The sequence below is a fragment of the Nematolebias whitei genome, chromosome 2, assembly GCF_014905685.2.
Source record: "Nematolebias whitei isolate Nwh7 chromosome 2, NemWhi1, whole genome shotgun sequence".
Classification (NCBI taxonomy): Eukaryota; Metazoa; Chordata; class Actinopteri; order Cyprinodontiformes; family Rivulidae; genus Nematolebias; species Nematolebias whitei.
In genome coordinates this window covers 33,605,984-33,625,219 of record NC_056499.1, presented here as the reverse complement: position 1 = coordinate 33,625,219, position 19,236 = coordinate 33,605,984, and the positions used below count along the sequence as shown (strand labels likewise).

The window sequence follows — 19,236 nt, the reverse complement described above, 5'->3', positions numbered from 1 at the left end:
AGAACACAAAAGGGTAATTGTTTTAGCCCAGATGTTGCTTTCGCACAACAAGCAGGATACAATGTTCCTACTGAGCTGATGAGCCCAATCAGTGAAATGATTAAAAATTGATTTTGTCCCTGTAATTACAGTATGTAAACTACTTAGCCGGGATTGCAAAGGAAGTGATTTTCTAATTACGTATATACTCTGGTGTCTAATGATTGGTTTTTTGAAGTAATGAAGAGAGGGTCCTAACGACTCCACTGTGTTCTGTTGTTGAAGGAAGAAGGCAGTAGAAGAGGTGTGTATGTATTTGTGTGTGTGTGTATTGTGGGTGGTTAGGGTTGTGTGTGGGGGGTTCATGGCAGAGCATCGTTAGAGCAAGGCAGCAGGCTTGGATACAAAAGGGGGATGAAAATTGAATTTTTGCCAGGCAGTGCTTGCACAATATCACAGGGGCTCTGTGTTCGTTTGCATAGGATCTGGAAACTAAATGGAGGCTGTGACTTTTTGCAGGGGTCACCAGGCCCTGACCAGCCCTGGCAATCTGGACCCTGCAATTAAAACCTCATGGGGGTTAGGGATTTAGGACATCACACAAGCGATGGAGAATTAACAGTCGCGCAGGCAATGCTGACAGAAATCAGCGCACAGCAAAGCTGTTCTGAACTGTTTATGTACAAAATCAATAAGATTAATTTGAACAACTTGAACGCCACATTTAATATAAACTATTGTTCGGGACTTGAACACAGAGATCTGTAATATATGTTACTTGACCTTAACTTTTTGTCTTTCGCAAAATAATGCTTAGATTTTACCTACAGTGGCAGTTTCAGCTATAAATAAATAATAATAATAAAAGATTCATTGGCTTTATTGCTACCAGCATTTAAAACTTTTTTTTAAGATCAGCTGCACAATGAACCTGTTGGTCAGCACTGTTGTAGCTATTGTTGCTTCACTTCTCATCCAACGACTACTGGACATTTGCACTTACACCCAAGGACACTTTAGACTTTCTAAATAAGTTAACATGTAATGGTTTGTAAAAAAATCCTAAAAAAAAAAACTGAGCGAGTATTCAGAGGACACCCAGAACGAACATGCAGACTCTGCACAGGAACATGAGAGTTAAATCTGCATTATTATTATTATTGTGAGGCCACAATGCTAACCATGAGCAAAACTTTGCAGCCTGCATGGTTTATTTAAATTAAGTTTTATTTGCTTTAAATATGACATTTTAATAAATACTAACTGAGCTATGGTGACGGTTTAAAAAATATTTTCACATTTATGCTAAAAAACATACACACACACACACAATTATTGTAATTTATTAAATTAGTTTCGTCATTGTCTCAAAGTATCTGTAATAATCAATCAGGATCTTCTGTGTCCATCTACAACCAACTATTCACAACTCAAATGTTTGTAACCACCTGGACTGAATGAGAAATGTGAGCATTTTATTGTTTGTGTCCTTTTCCAGCAGGTAAAGTCAAAGTTGATGTTTGTTAAATCTGCTTGTTTCTGTCAGAGAGCATCTTTTCTGCTCTCTGACCCCGCCTTGTTTCTTCTCTGTTAGCGTCTCTTTTCCCAACAACAGCACATTGACAAGGTTTGAAAGATGTAACCTTTGCCCTGGGTCATAAATTGGAATCAATCAGTCAGGTAAGCAGTGTTACTGCAGGAAAATGCATTGGGACAATCAAAGAGTCACTCTGTCAGACAGAATACAGAGATAAACTTACAGGGTCACAGAGCACACGAAGAACACATAAATCACCAGAAAGACTGAGTCGCTACATCAGCCATAGCTGTGCTTTCGTCTTTTCTCCACTTAACATATCTAACAAAGCTGAAGTACTTTCTTATGCTTATCTTATATTCAATATGGAATATTAATTATGGTTTTATTTAAGTTTTTTTTTTCTTCTGGGTATATAAAAGGATGTGAGCTGAGCCTCTCCTTATTGGGAGGGAAAGATCTGTGGGGTTTAGTTCCTTGGGAACATTAATAAGTGACAGAAAGCTAGATTAAGAAAGCCGGGATGCGACTAGAAAGAAAAACGACAAAGCTTTGAAATGCTGCCAGTATCACCAACTGCACTCCTCTGACACAGCTGATTCTAACAGAAGCCGATAGCATAGCCAACTTGGGCCTTTAATAATTCATTTAGTTAGGCTATGATCTATCATTTTGTACCTTTTGACATGCAATATTGAAATTTAATATTGCATCAATACAAATGATGTATTGCCAGTCGTTTGGAGAAAGGATGTGGATTCTACAAAGATCTCAGCCAATGTTCTTTCACTCTGTTCTCGCTCCAATTCTTCCCCTTTCCACAGCTTCATTGTACTAAAGTAGAAAAGCATAAGAGAAACATCTGTCTTCCCCCACCTCCCTTTTACTCCCAGCTTTGATATGTGTGTTTAAAAAAATGACAACTTAAAACGCTCTGGGAGAAAGTCGCCTGCTCAAGTCAAAAGAGGTTTGGGAATAAGAAAGGGGGGCTGCTGGGGGGTGGAAATGAGTAGCAGAGGGAACATGACAGCAGAGGCTGAGGCAGACGTCACGCGTTGTCAAAATTTTTGACATGACTCTTAAGTGCTGTGGAATCCCACGGGCAACATTTGGGATTTGGAAAAGAGTGCTGGGTGCTGGGAACCAAGGATGCTGCTGCAGTGTCATTTTAGTCTCGCCCCCAGACTGGTTCATGTGTGCATTCAGCTCCATCAGATGCACTGATATCAACACTGACTGGTGTCAGTCTGGGGAGATTACACTGGTCATGTAGAGATGATTAGCTTTGATATTTATTTACTACCCATAGAACAGAAACAAGGAAGACACACAATCTAAGTATATGTATAAAATGACAATGTGCCATTCAAGATTGTAAAACGGTTTTGTGTTTAAACATTTTAATGAACTTGCCTTACCCACTTTTCTGTGTACGTTTTGCGGTTACAGTAGTCCCTCAATACTTCACGGACTGACTTTCGTGGGTTTTCACCGTAAAATTGTACACATTACACGATTGGCTGATTGATGGAACGCGACCAATCAGAGCATTGTGCTCTGTATCCCGAGCATTGATTGGCTCAGTGCCCGTAGCATCAGTCTGTCTGCTCTCTTTTGCTGTGCTCTTTAAGGAACGGGCAGCCCGGTCCCCATCTGGGGACCATACCTCCGGCATCCGTACCTCCAGTCTGTATGGCCCACCCCACCCTCCTTCTCTCTTTGTCCGCACACCTCCAGGCACTCGTCTGGGGTGCGCTTTCTCCCGTCAAGCCTGTGGCCCTCGCGGGGCATGGCTACTGGTGGAGACCTTCCTCTACGCTGCCCGTGTTCTCGCGCTCCCATCCCTGGGATTGGTGCAGGAGACCCACTCCAGCGGGGGAAGGAGGACAAAGGCCACAGTATGGGCGACACGCTGGCCTTCCAGGCGCGCCCCCTTCACCCGCTGCCTTGAGCTTTTACCCGGTGCAATGGTCACTACCGTATTTTCCAGCATATAAGTCACACCTTTTTGCATAAATTTGCAAGTCCTGCAACTTATAGCCTACATAGAAGTGACCAATATATATATATTTTTCCATATTCATAACACAGTTTTTGACTGACGCTTCATAGACATGAACCAGTAAACATTACCAGTTGCAGCCACTAGAGGGCCCTCTAAGTTTTATATGTTGTTCCTCTACCCCGCTACCCCCCCACCCCCACACACACAAGCGTTCACTTAGAGACAACTGAGGCAAAATTTAACACAAGTAAAATGCTCCCAAACAGAAAATCCTATTTTACAGATTACCAACTGCAGGTAATAAAAATATGCAGCCCAAAATGGTAATCGAGCAGCAGCAACAAAGTTTGTAATGTATCTTCACCTCCTCCCTTACCACCTGCTATGTTACTGCTGCTGTCAAAGACAAAGGCTAAATACAACCTGTCAGACATCTCTTCCCACAGCCACCTCTTCCAGATTTTCTGGGAGGATTCCAATGTGTTCCCAAGCCAACCAAGAGGCGTAGTCTCTCCAGCATGTCCTGGGTCTTCCCCAAAGTCTCCTCCCAGTCAGACATGCCCGGAACACCTACTTGGTGAAGCTCCCAGGGAGCATCCTTACCAGAAGCCCAAACCACCTCAATTGGCTCCTATCAATGTGGAGGAGCAGTGGTTCTACTCCGGATAACTGAAATTCTCACCCCATCTCTAAGAGAGATCACACCTATCCTGTGGAGGAAACTCGTTTAAACCACCTGTATCTGCGACCCTATTCTTTCGGTCACTACCCAGAGTTCATGACCATAGGTGAGTGTACGAATGTAGGCCAAGCAGTAAACAGACAACTTCACCTTAGAGCTCAGCTCCCTCTTCTCCACAATGGACTGGCAAAAAGTCCTCAATTCTGCAGATGCTTCACCAATCCAACTGTCAGTCCCATGCTCCATTCTTACCTCACTCGTGAAAAAAACCTTGAGATACTTGAACTCCTCCACTTGAGGCAGAACCTCAACCTCGATCCAAAGTGAGCATTCCACCCTTTTCCGACTGAGAACCATGGTCTCAGATTTGGAGGTGCTATCTTTCATCCCAGCTGCTTCACACTCAGTTTCAAACTGGTCCAGTGAGAGCAGAAGGTCATGGAACGATGACCCAGGACCACATCTTCTGCATATAGTATAAATGAAATCCTGAGGCCACCGATCTGGACTCCCTCCATCCCCTGACTGCACCGTGAAATTTTATCCATGAAAGCATGGACTTTGTTGTTTTATCTATGAAAGTTATGAACAGAATTGCGACAGCGGGCAGCCCTGGTGCAATCCAACACCCACCCTGTGATTTTAGATAGATATACAGACAGACAGATATACATACATACATACATAATACATACATACGTACATACATACATACATACGTACATACATACATACATACATACATATATATATACATACATACATACATACATACATATATATATATATATATATATATATATATATATATATCAGCTGGGTGTTTGTGATTTGAATCTAACTGCTGAACACCAAGTCTATTTTTCAGCTTTTACCGTCGACCGTCATCTTGTGCGTTTTCACAATGCGGGGTCACTCTGTTTTGTTTCGGTGGTTATACAGGACTGTCATTAATGCTGCATATTCTTCTGTATATTTGCATTTTTCCCACAGATACACAATGTCAGTGTAACAGGAAGAATATAAAAGCAACACAAAAACACAAAGCTGGGTCAAAGATCCCTGCACACCATTGTATGCTGTTTATAACAGCTGTTTCCGTATAGTAAGAAGGCTAAAAACATTGTAAAAACCCCAGTAGACATGGTGTCAAGACAAGTGCAAGCATTTACACTTAGGTAAAGGGAATCAGCCATGTAAAACAGCTCACTGTTTTTTGTTTCTGTATGGCTTCCAAGAGGCCTGACCTTTGGCTGTGCCCTGACACAGCTTTGAACATGGAGGAAGTCTGCCATGCTTGTAGGTGTCTGGGTAAGTCAACAGTGGGGAAGAAAGACACAGTGAGGGAGAGAATGAGGTGCAGTTGGGAGGCGCCTGGGGTTGCTCCGGGTCATGGTGTGCCTCCCTGCTCTCAGCCTTATGTCAAGGTTTTATTATTCCACCTGCCAAGGTCCTGACCTGCTCCATACAGCACACTCCTCTGATACTTTCCAGGAAACAGAAAATTTCACTCTTGTCCAAACTGTGCATTGAAAAGAAAAACTTAATTGTTTTATAGCTATTGTGTTGAGTCAGATTTTGTTCATGGTTGAGAGTTGGTAAATGTTTAAAAATCCAGTAAGAGATTACTTCAAGAGAGTATATACATATACACATACATACCTACATATGTATATACTTTTTATGAACAAACTACATTCACTGATGTGAATTTCACTACATGAAATAAAGCAGTGGCACAATGAAGGACAACACATTTTGAAATGTGTAAACATTTTTCTTTTAAACAAACATGAGAAGTTCCTAAATAATATTACGTAAGACTAAATTTATGTTTTAATTATATCAGTATTGAGTTCAGGGGAAAGATCGCGACAGCCATGTTCATTTAGCTTTTTTCTTATTAAGAAATTGGCAGGTTAAAGTAAATGTAAAATAATTATTCCCTGCTACATTTTGCAACATAAGAATGTTTCCATTAAGGCAACACTGATGGTTTTACACTGAAATGGTTGAAACGGGTAAACAAAAAAGAAAAATAAATTGACATTTATAAAAGTCCTTAATGGAGACAACATCCTTAATTTTTCTCTTTGATGTTAGTGAAACTTAATTGTGTTGGCAGAACAACGTTGACAGTCTGAAGGCAGTACAAGTGGATTTGGACAACACATGTGAACACTGGAGCGATCCAGTAAATTAACAAATTAAAAGCACAGGAACAAGTAATATTCGATCCATTAAAAATTTCCGTATTAATAAATGTACCTATTTTCTTACTGCTGAGAAATGTACAAAAATAATTAGCTCTTTTAGGAACAACATCAACATTTTTTTACAAGATCAACAGCTCTCCCAAGAATTGGAAAAAAAAATGCCTTAATTTATTCCTTTGCTTTTATCAAATTGCATTTTTAAAACATTTTGGCATGAATGAGAACCAAGGCATCAAAGAAAAATAAATACTTTCTAACAACTGACACCAAGCTTGGTTCCAGGCAAATGGTAAGCTAATCCCCACAGAATTGCACTTTGACATGTTCTTATTTGTTTTTTAATCTTCAATTTTTTTTACATGCTTTTTTGCCAAGTTCCTTTTTTTTTTTTAGCACTTGGAGTGTTTATTTTTTTGTTCTTTCTTCTTTAAACCTCAGGGGTGCATTTGGCATGTCACCACCTCAGCAGGTGGGGCCAGGTGAGCCAGGTGACCTTTGTCTGTCATTGTTTTGCTCCTCACACCTCACCCAGGGAGCAGGAGAAGGAGCTTAGTGTATTCCACCTGCCACAGACGTTACCGTCATAGTGCTACATATTGGCACAGGGTGGGGTGTTTTAAGTGTGCCAAAGAAAGCTGAGATTGTCCCAGAAGATTTTTACACATTGTGAACGGTTAAATATCAGTCACGTTCAACAATGAGCTCAGATAATACAAGCCGGAGTGGGTTAGCCCTGATCGTGACCTAACCAGTAGGCTGAACACAACTAAAACATGCAAGTCTAAGGGCTGACACAACCGCAGAAAAAAAAAAGACTCTAGATTCCAAAAGTGCTTTGCGTTCTTGCATGTTGCTTTGCGAGATAAATCAAACGTATCTTGAGCGAGTAAGGGGATGGAGATGAAATGAAATACCCAAATGCTGCCTCCGCTGGGGCCTGATTGAGTTCAGGTGGCTGGGAAGTGTCTCACCCAGGGCTAGTTGTCAGTGAAGGATCTGCTGTCTTCTCATCTCTCTGTGCTGCAGGGCTAACTGGTGAGCAGTGGGTGCCCCCGTTTTGACGGATGTGCATGTGCCTCCTGTGTTGTGGGGGGACAGGCCATTGACACTCTCCATCTTTCAAAAGCAAGGTCTGAGGAAGGAATGAAGATTGATGCCAAAAAATGGCGTGGCAACCCATCGGCTTTGCTATCCATATATTATCATTTACACATGTACGCGACACCTTTTGTGAGTGACTGCAGGAGTATACGCAAGATACGAGGCGCCGCATGTATTTGCATCGGGGAGGTCCTCTGTTATTAGAGACATGTGATTCAATTGCATTTGATCTCCAAATAAACAGAGAACCAGTCCGTCTCCTTGGTGGCGATGGCAGATGTGATGGACGAGCGCATTAGCATCGAGGACAACATCAAATTTGCTCAAAATTATTGATCTTTTGTTTGCGAGCCAAGTCGGCGATAAATAACAGTGCATGGAAGATGTGACTCATTATCGCTGTGCCAAAAGCCTGACAGACCTCTGTCAAAGCAAACACCCCACCCCATGCCCCCCACCCCGTCTTCGTTCCTTTCATCTCCTTCACTACAAACCAATTTAATCTGTTTTTAATCCTTCCCTCCTTTCTGTCACTGGTGGCTTTAAAGCGAGGCCTCACTGTCACTATCTGATTCCCTTAAAAATTTTAATCCTGCACTGATAACCCTGTATTATTACATGTTGCACACAGGCAGAGGGACACTCTCTCCCTTTCGCTCTGTCACGCACACACACACACACACACACGCACAAATATGTACACACAACGTTTAGTGGCTCTCTTAGTGTTTTATTCCTTTTTACCTTCTTAGTGAGGAAAAAAAATCCTTTTATCACACAATGGGTAATTTATATCCATTACCAGCGTTTTCAATCCTTTTCAGCATGGCTGTCACTGCCTTTGGCACACTCGTGATTAATGTGATCTAATAATAGTCTGCCATTATATTTCCTTTAGTAAAACATGTACCAACATCCTATTCAGCGCTACAAAATTCATTGCCCCTTAAAACATTTTCCCTTTTTTGTTTGAAAGGCGAGATTGCTGTTTTTTTTATTATTTATATATTTTTTCCATCCTCTACTTGTCTCCTCCTTCTAGGTGATTGTTTGGTGGTGGTGGGGGGTGACAGTGGGTTAGTGATGGCACTTTCCTGTTTTCAGACACTTATGAGAATGATGAGATTCATGATTTAAGGTGGTTAGCGTGGATGCAAATAAGTGTTTCTGCAGGTCAGAAACGGCTGGGTACTTCTCACACAGAGAGCGAAGCAATCAGATGCACTTCTGACGTCTCGCTGCTGAGGAGGAGAAGCACATTAAGACAGAGAGACTTGTTGTTATACAGAAGTTTTGAACATGTACCAATTATGAAATTCAAAATACACTATTATATTTTCCTCTTTGTAATGTAAAAAAAAAAGACACTCAATTACCATATTTTTCGGACTATAAGTCGCACTTTTTTTTCGTAGTTTGGCCAGTCCTGCGACGTATAGTCAGAAGTGACTTATTTATGTTTTTTTTTCCTATTCATGACACAATTTTTGACTGACGCGTTAAATGTTCATTCATACTGACATGAAACAAAGAGTGAACATTACCATTTGCAGCTGCGAGAGGGCCCACTGAGTCTACCGTTAATACTACAACTTATACTCCAAAGTGACTTATACATACAGGGAGAACAACACATAGCACTTACTTACTTACTTACCATAATTCTCGGGCTTCAAAAGACACCTGTCTATAAGCTGCACTTATTAAATATAAGATAAATCATAATGTTATACATAAATAAGACGCTCTGGTTATTTAGCCGCGGGCATCCACCGTACATCGTCGGGATCTGTGCCCAGCCAGCTCTGACAGTGTGCAGCTTGCTTGATGTACCTCAAGAATCAGCCAGCAGGTGGTGTTTCACAGAATATACCGTGTTTTCCGGCATATAAGTCACTCTGGAGTATAAGTCGCATCAGTCAAAAAAGCATCATGAAGAGGAAAAAAACATACGTTAATGGTCAAAACAACTTAATTTTGCCTGGGCAGTGCGACACCATCCATCCATCGCGGCCGAACCTGCTAGCTTTTTTTTTTCATTCAACCTTTATACAGATAAATCACATTGAGCCTCGAAGACTCATTTACAAGTGAGACCTGTTTGCTCTCCAGCGTTCCTCCGCCTGCACCAGCTGAGTGACGCGAGCGTGCACGGGAGGACTCGCTGTTGCAGTTCTTCGAAATTTAAAGTGTCAGTCAAAAATCACATTATGAATATGGAAAAAAATATGTATATAAGTCGCAGGACAGACAAATCTATGCAAAAAAACTGATACGCCAGAAAATATGGTAGCTTGCTTTCAACACATGCTCAGACTGCAAGATCATCATGAGTCTCCATGAAGCTTCACTGTCTGACTCATGGTTACAACTATTATACCTTCAACATGAACACAATAGCTGTCTAAGCATAATTGCTGGCCAGAACAGTGGCAAACACCTACATAACTGAAATTATTTTAAAATTATTTTACCAAGAAGTTTTATCGAGGTCATGTGACCGCAAGTCAAATAGTACCGGTAAAATGCAGTAAATATTCATTAAATGAGTACATTAATTTTTATTGGTAAACACTTTTGTTAACAACTGATGTTTTTAAATGTACTTTCTAAATAAATTTGACATGATTCTCCTCAGCAGAGCTCATATGAGGAGAAGGACGATAGAAGGGGGAACAGCCCCCTCCCTCCTGTTGTCCGCTCCGTTCTGTGCGGAGCCTAAATGACATATTGGTATTTAAACACATATTTACCGTACACAGAAAGATTTTTAAAACTTTTATTTAAATATGTATCTGTCTTGACTGACTGACTGCTTTAAAAATAAATCTGACGACTTCTCCACCGGTGAGCTCATGACGGAAGGGGAGGGAGGAAAAACCCCTCCTCTTATATTTATTGTCTCCTCTGCTCCGTTTCATGCGTTCAGATGTGTGTTTAAAATGAGATCCTGGTATTTAAATGCATATTTACCGACACAGAAAGAATTTTAAAACTTTTATTAAAACGTACCAGACTTTGTTTTTGCATCTCCAATCCTGACCATCGACAAATGTTGATGCAGCTTACATGCAGCTGTGTTTCCTCCTCGACAGATGATCGATCGCTTTTAACATAAAAGCTGTGACATAAGAAATTCTCCGTGCATTTTCCATTATCGCTGAAAAAAATGAACAGGTCTGTGCATGAAGCGCAAAATCCTGTAACAACATGGGAACTATCTGTAGAAATTAATTCACGTCTGTCTTGTGGGGTGGTCCTCGAGAGTACCTCGTTGGTCATTCAGGATAGACTTCTGGTCACATGATGACAGAGTGGGTGGAGTTATAGATTTGTATTTGAAACTGTGAGCAAAAGGCCTTGTACATACATCTGATTATCCGAGGACATTCCCTCTGTACCACAAACGCTTTCCCCCATGAGGAGCAAGGTGCTGGGAGCCACAAGTGCTCAACTTTGTCCAAGAAAAATGTTAGTCAGTGGCAGGAAGCTACTGAGAGACGGCATGAAGTCTTTCAAAATAAAATATAAAAATTAGTGATGCACAATATTATCGGCATGGTATTGGTTTCGGCTGATATTAGCATTAACGTTCAATATCGAACATCGGCCATTCCATTAAAATAACTCACAGATATAAAAGGTGCTGTTTTTGCTTGCAGCGGCAGCACAATGTGATGACGTTGCAGCAGCAGCACAACACGATGATGTCACGTGCGCCTACCTGATCTCACAGCAGAGAGGAAATTTAAAAATGTCGGCGGTGTGGAAGTTTTATTTTTCATTGGTGAGGATGTCGGATTTCGAAGATTTATGGACTATGTTGAGCCTCGCTACATCGTCCCCAGTCGGAGATATTTTTCCGACGTAACATTACCTGAGTTACAAGCCGTCATTTCTGACGTCATGGATAAGCTAATAGCTGATAGCACGATTTGTTGAGTGAGTTTTACCACAGAAATTTGGACGCCGTGTTAGCCCCTTTAGCATGATTAGTCTTACGGCACAATGGATAGACAAAAACTTAAAAGGCTGTCCTTCAGTCCTTCATGCACAGGAGTGCAGAGGATCCCACACTGCAGCTAGGAACCTGGAACAAGCCTCCACAAGTGAGACAGCATCACAGGTGACGCTAATAAATTACATTTAACACTTTTCATTTAATATAAGTTAAAGTGCTATGTATATCATATGGCTGTTACTGAATATATGTCCCCAGCTCTTACAGCTGTTGCACAATTTTTTTTTTTAGCAAATAAGCCTAAATAAGAGGGCTATGTTCTGACAAATGAATGTATATAAAATATTGGTATCAGCATCGATTATCGGCCAAATAAGTTTTAACATATCAGCATATTGCATATCAGCCAAAAATCCAATATCGTGCATCCCTATTAAAAACATAAATTTTGAAAATTACGAAAAAATTACATAAATAAGATGCTCCTGCATATAAACCGTTGGGTACAAAATGTGAGAAAAAAAATAGTGTTTTTTTATACCAACAGTTACAGTACTTACTTTTAGTTTTTTCCTCTTCATGGGGCTTTTTTTGACTGATCTGACCTATACTCCGGAGCGACGTATAGTCCGGAAAATACGGTAACTGGTCAAGTTCATTTTTCATTCTTATTTATAGATTGAGCGTTGTATTGAATTGTCTATGTTTTTGTATGTGTTTATGTGTGTGTGGGTGTGTGTGTAAACTGGCACTGCCCCATCTGAAACGTGCCTCATGAGTGGCAAACTGGCTCAGGTGGTTCGGCTGGGACAGCACAAGGCCAAACCCACTCCTCAGCATCACACGCACGCACACACATATCTGGCTCCTTCCCTGTTAGGAGGATAACCCTTTCAAGGTTCTCAGACTTGTATCCAGGAGGAACAGGTGGTCTCACGAAACATGGTCATCCATTTGCTCATGACTTATTCCATTGTGTATATTTGTTGTGTGTGTGTCTGAGGACAGAAGGGTGTGTGTGTGTGTGTGTGTGTGTGGGGGGGGGTGAAGGGTGGGGGGGAAGAATTCAATTCAATTCAGTTTATTTATAAAGCGCCGAATCACAACAAAGTTGTCTCAGGGTACTTTGCAGAAACATTCACATACATAAAAGCCAATTAGTAAAATTCTCTATCTAAGGAATAATGAAATATCTAAGGAAAGAACTGTGGGATGGGGCAGCCGCAAAGCTTTTGTAAACATGGCTACTCATTTTTTTAATCTGGTTGAAACCACGTGAAAGAACATTACATTCAAGTTTCATTTAGCAAAGGACAGCTGATGTGTGTGTCCGTCTGTGTGTGTGTCCGTCTGTGTGTGTGTGTGTCCGTGTGAACATTTGGTTGTGTGTGTTACTGACCCCAGAATCTGCCTGCGCTAAACACAGTTGTCAACACTTCACATCTTTGTTTCCTCCCGCTCTGTCCCTCCCTTTTCCTCCCGTTTTCCTCCCCTTGAATCCCTCTGTCCAGGATCCTTCCATTAAAGATAACTTGTATTGAGCAGATTCTTGTTCCCTTCAGTCCACCTCCCCCTCATGTCTCAAGTGAACCCTTCCCAGCAGAGAAAATCGAAGGTAAACCTCTTCTGAGGCAAAAAATGGTGCACTGCACTTTGGTTGTTTTATATATCATACTCCATGAGGAGGTTTAAGGCTGCTTTGAAAAAAAAAAAAAAAAAAGCACCTGGGCAAAATGATAATGCTCAGAGTCTGGTTACAACACATATCTGCAACTCTGTCTTTGATACTTTTTCTCCACCTAATTTTCTCTTGTGCGACCTATGAGTCTCGGCCCCACTAAACCCCAGATGCATGCAAAGTGGATGCTTTGAAAAAAATATATAAGTAAGCAAAGAAAGAAAGAGAAAGCCAGCGAGCAGAATGGAGCTGAGGAGATAAACATAAACAGAGCAGAAAGAAAGGTTTCTCTCTGAGTCAGCGGGTTTTAGTAAAGTCTGATTAAACGAGGTAGGAAACCACTTGGGGTAGTAAATAACGGAGGTGTCAAAGTGTTGCTTAATGACCTGAATATCTTCTGCATGAAATATGTATCTGCAGATCTATGCAGGAGACACATTTTTTTCCCCTTAATGCCTTAATGTGTAGGAGGAGGCTGAATGTTTAAATAACTTCCTGTGAATGAGAAGCAAGTTTGCATGTCAGGCTTTTTTCCCCACAAAAGATTAAATAAGTGTTAACATTGTGTACATCACTCATTGCGCCAAATCTATTATTGTTGTTTGGCTTGGAAACAGTTATAACACAAACATTAACACTGTTGATAAAAATGTTGAACAATTCTTTATATTCATTCATAAATACATTTTAATTTGTGGGGTTATCATTATTTTTCTGGTTAATAATAAATTAACTAAACAGTGACGTAAGGAAAATTCTTCATTTATTTTATTGTGAAATTCACTTATTTTACAAAAACAAGTATTTTTAACTTGCTTGCTTTAGGTTTTGTAATTTCAAATTAACTTATTGAAAATACATTTTGAGTCCGAGTCCAGAAATGCACATTGTTTTCTAGAATTTGAAAATCTAAAAATGCAAAGTAATTGCTGCCCACTACAAACAGTGTCTTTAAATTCCAAATGCTTGGAGATGCACTTTTCCTTTAACTGTATGCTTTTCCATTATTGCAAAACATAGTTCAAAGAATGAAACAAACAAGCGACAAAAAAAAAAAAAAAATTAAAACACCCTTTTTAAAAAATAGCAGCCGAAATGCAAGGAATCACTGGTGAAAATCAGAAAAAATGAAGGACTTCAGTTTTGGTTCCAATATGAGCAAAAGTGAAGTCCTTTTTTCTGATTCTGTCAAAGTAAATGTTAAAGAAACGTTTACATTTCTGAACATTATAAAAGCCTGAATCGACAGGAGGAGGATTGAGAGGCGCAGTCAGGGTGGAGATGGAGGGGAACCCCTTTCTGTTGAGGGGATGTCTCACTGGGAGGTGGGGGCTGGAGGAGAAATGGGAGCAACAGTGTCAGTGTACTCATCACTCTCATCTTCTCTCTTTCTCTCTCTCAGGGCTCCCTGAGCTGTCGACCAGAAGCAGAGCTGAAGCTGGCTTAACACGCTGAAACTCCCCCACCCACCGTCTGAGGGGACTGTTGGAGGTGACTCAGGGCTTTGAGGGAACAGGAAGTGTGGAGGGATATAGAACAGAGAAAATTGTGTGTTTATGTGGGGGGTGTCAAAATAAGTAAATTATTATTGTGTAAATGTTTATGAAGCAGTCACACTATTGTGATCCATTTTTCTTCTGTACATTTTTCGGCATCTTTCTCGTTCCACAATTTTTGAGCTATTTCAGCAAATCAAAACATTCAGCTCATTCAGGAGAAGGGTGCTATGACTTTTGGTATTGGTGCAACTTTAGCTTTTTCAAATATTTAGCCCTTTCTGCCACTTTTTTTTTTCTTCATAAAGTGAATTGAGCTCATTTTACATCCTTCACATCTTTACATCTGTTTACAATCTTTTACTGCCCCTTTCACATTCTGTTCTGGTTCAGCTTCTTTGCGCAAATTAAAACAATTTTCAGCTAATTTCAGCTGTTTTGGGCTCCGTTTAGATTCTTGCTGCTAACTACAACTTTTTTGTGCTTCTTCTAACTTCTTTCTGCTAACTTCAGCTTATTATGCTCCTTTCAGCTTCTTTATGCACGTTTCATCGTTTTCTGCTTTTTCAGCTACTATTTAGCTGTTTTTATGGTAATTTTAGCTTTTTTGGCTAATTCCACATTTTTTGCACTCATTTAAACATTTTTCAGCCTAATTCAACAAAAATTTGCTCTCTCCACTTTTTTCTGGTAATTTAAGCTTCTGCTTTTTAGCTACTTTTCAGCAGCTATTTTTTGTGCTAATTTCAGCTTTTTCTCAGATAATTTCCACTTCCTGCTCTTTTCTGCTTCTTTAAGCCTAAATGGGCAAGTATGTTCTTTCTGCTTTCTTCTGCTAATTTCAGCTTGTTCTACCTTTCCAGCTACCTTTTAGCATTTTTTAGCTAATTTTAGCTGTTTTCAGACAAATTCAAGTTTTTGTGCTAATTTCTGCTACTTTCAGACTAAATAAATTATTTCTGCTAAATCCAGCTTGCGATACTTCATTCAGTCTATTTCTGTTAGTTTTAGCTTTTTTGCTATTTTAGCTACTATTTAGCTTTTTATGCTAATTTCAGCCTTTTCAGCTAATTCAACATTTTTAGCTCATTTCAGCTCTTTCTGTTTCCTTCTGGTAATTTTAAGCTTCTTTGTGCCTTTTCAGCTACTTTTTTTTTGTTGCTAATTTCAACCTTTTTTTGCTAATTTACTAGTTTTTGTACTATTTTCTTCTTATTTAAACCTAATTCAGCAAATGTGTTCTTTCTGCTTTCTTCTGCTAACTTGGGCTTTTTCTTCTATTTCAGCTACATTTTAGCATGTTTTTAGCTATTTTCAGCTGTTTTTCAGCAAGTTCTTCAGCAATAAAAATGCACACTGCATTTTCACATGAAATGCAATTTCTCTAGTTATTATTATTGTTTTTTTATTATTATTGTTTTTAATCAATGGAGCTAATTTAGATGTAATAGAGTCACATGACAAATAATAAATTTAGAGTTTAATGATGAGGTGAGAAAGTGAATGGTCTGCTGGTGATGTCTATGATGCACTTTGTGTGGAGTAATGATGAGGACGAAGATTGTTGTGACACATATACACAAAAAGACACACAAACACTGTCATTGGCTGGAGCGTTCAATAAGTGGACATACAGACAGAGTGCATGAGCGTATCAACAGATAATTCCTTTTTAATCCCATTAGTTCTCCAATGTAATGTGTTACTCTGTCTTTAAGTACAGGCTGGCACTGCCTCAACTCTTTTGTCACTCCTGTCTCCTGCGTCTTATCCACTGTTTGTGTATTGAACGTATAGAGACCTGGATAATGCTAGTATATGTATGCTTGACATAACCTACGTTTTATAGTCATGGGGTGCAAAAAGTGCAAGTCAAGGGTGGAAAGACGTGCTCAGCTGAGCTTTGAAAGCCATTAAAGCATGGGCTTTGTGATAAACCGGACTGGAAAGTTTTGCAGGCCTGTGTGACCCGATGCCCTGGCACTCTCCAAGGATGCAAGGTTAGTTCACCCAGCAGCTATTTCTTGTCCAGCTCTTGAAATGCCTTTGCCGTCATATTGGGAATATCTAGCCAAGGTGTGGATGAGCATGTTGCATTCATCTGTTAATAGCAGGTCTAATGCTTTAAGGCTTGCTAGAGATTTATTTTGGTTGATAATAAAGTGGGAGTTGGACGAGATGCCGGTTTGGCGTGGACAGACAAGGGGCGTTTTCTCACATCACCTCTCATTCTTTCATTTCAAACACGTAGAAAGGAATTTGTAGATAACCTGTTGTTTGTCAGGGTACATAGTAGTTGTAAAACTATTTAAAATGAGCCATTATGGGAAAAACAAACACTTAAAATATTGACCATTCACTCAACATTTCTGAAACTGTTCTTTAGAGTCTGACTGTGTCACTCTAACAAATGCGTGTCGGAAAATTCAGGGATTTTTGTAGGGTGCCTGTGAACAGTGAGCGATGGTGACCAGCCGACTGCCCACCCCTCTTGTCTACCAACGGCTCCCTGTGAGCCCCGTGCACCATAGTCCTTTCTCAGAACTAACACCACGGTGAACTGAAACAACAACAAAAAAAGGCCACATATTTTATTAATGTGTCAAAAGTGTGGTGAAGGAAGGGTCTTCAGGAGGGAGTGGAGTGTATCACTCTATCTGTTGGCTGATATCATTCCATCCGAACAAATCAATTCTCCCAGACAAGCTGAGATGAGATAGGAGCATGCCCGTGAAGGAGGGAGGGAAGGAAGAAACACTAAAATGGTGGTGGTATTGATTATCAAAGAAGTACAGCACTGCGTGATTTGCTTAAATGTCCACATAAACCTGAGCTGTCAAAACTGGGTGTGCATTTGTCCACACAAGCACGGGGTGGAGATTTTATGCTCGGGCTCCATGAAGATGCAATTTGGCAGTTCTTGATTAGTTTTATAAATCACTTGATTAAACACATTGCCGATTACTACAAACATTGCCTAGTTTATAGTCCGTAAATCCTGACTCAAAGTTTAGTAACTAGATTCTGGTGGAGCTTTTAACTGCATCTCTCAATCCTGAGAATAAGAGCAACTCCTAAATGTTTCACTGTGCTGCCAAATTTATATCTGCAAATTAAACTGCATGCTGAAGAGCTTTAGTGCCACTCAGAAGATATTTCCTGTTTAACTTTAACTGCAGTCTAGAAAACGACACACCTTCTTGTTTTCTGCCTGTATCTTAAATTTGTTTAGATGTTGGTACTAAACGCTTTGTACATTGTGTTCTAATGTGATGGATTTCATGAAATGACTCAAACATTAAACAAGACAGCTATTTTTTTTCATGACTTAATAAAAAAGTAAATCAAAGAATAACAAGAAGTAAAAAACTAAGAAATACAGTTAAAAAAAATAAAATGATAACAGGTCACACGTTCAGCAGGGCGTCTGTCAAAATTGTGGCCCAGATTAACGCAGATTAAAGGTATACATTTGCCAAGGTTTGCTTGATTAGGTGTCAGAAGAGGCCAGATAAAGTTATCTTGTGATTCAGTTGACTAACATCCCTAACTGTGAAAAGAGTTACTAAAGGAAAAAAACAAACAACAACAACAAAAGAACTATCTAAAAATAATCTGAATAAAAATATAGCATTCCTTAAATGAATACACATCACCAGCCAACTTTTATTCAAGAGATTTAAGGAAAAAAAAAAAAAATATATATATATATATATATATTGATGAACAGGACAGTTATGGACATTTTCAGTAAACCTTGAAAATGATATTGTGAATGATATTTTGAAATCTTGTGGGGTACCTTTCAGGTACTGCCACACCAAATTGAGTTGAGTAAATCTGACTGTCAACCAACAGGGTTAACGACAACGTTCAAAGACAAAATGGTGTGCAATGAGTAGCACTCAGACTATGTTATGGGAAAAATGCTCAACAACGACCACTCTAAAATTTAATACAAAATTGTTTAAATTGGGTTAGTTACAGATATAGTCGTTTCCTGAAATCATCCACTTGCAGTAAATATACCCCCCCCACACACACACACACACACACACACGCGCACGTGCACGGGGCGGGTGGGCTCAGACTTTAAAGGGATATTTGTGAACCTTTCAAATGACCACAGTTTAGAGAAAAACATTTTAAATCTGGCAGTACTGATGAGCTAACAGCTAGCCAGCAGCTAACAGCTAGCCAGCAGGTCATAAAAGTACAAGATTTATTGTCTTAAAACAGCTCTAATCTTCAAAAATGTCCCAGTGGTTCATAAGAACACTGTTTTATAAACTTTTACATGGTTGTCAACTTTACATTACACTGTGGTTATTTGCAAGCGGGGATAGCTGCAGCAGCTAGCTGGACCATCTCTGCTGTTCTTCAAGCACTTTAAAGAGGAGCTTCAAAATGTTTCTGCTGAAATTATATTGTATAATACTGTGAATACTGTGTAATGCAAAACTAACACCAATGTAGAGGTCACATGAAAGTGTATCCACTCGGACTAATGGCTAATTTAAGCTATCTACAAATTCACCCATCCATCCATCCATCCATCCATCCATCCATCCATCCATCCAT

The 19,236-nt window shown here is 39.8% G+C and overlaps 1 long non-coding RNA gene across 1 annotated transcript in view; it reads left to right on the top strand.

Moving 5' to 3' along the window:
• Window positions 1–19,236, top strand: part of LOC119430193 — a 64,599-nt gene that overhangs the window by 6,395 nt on the left and 38,968 nt on the right. The window contains exon 2 of the long non-coding RNA XR_005187891.1: window positions 14,562–14,650. This is a non-coding gene — a long non-coding RNA (uncharacterized LOC119430193). The remainder of the gene's footprint in view (window positions 1–14,561; window positions 14,651–19,236) is intronic.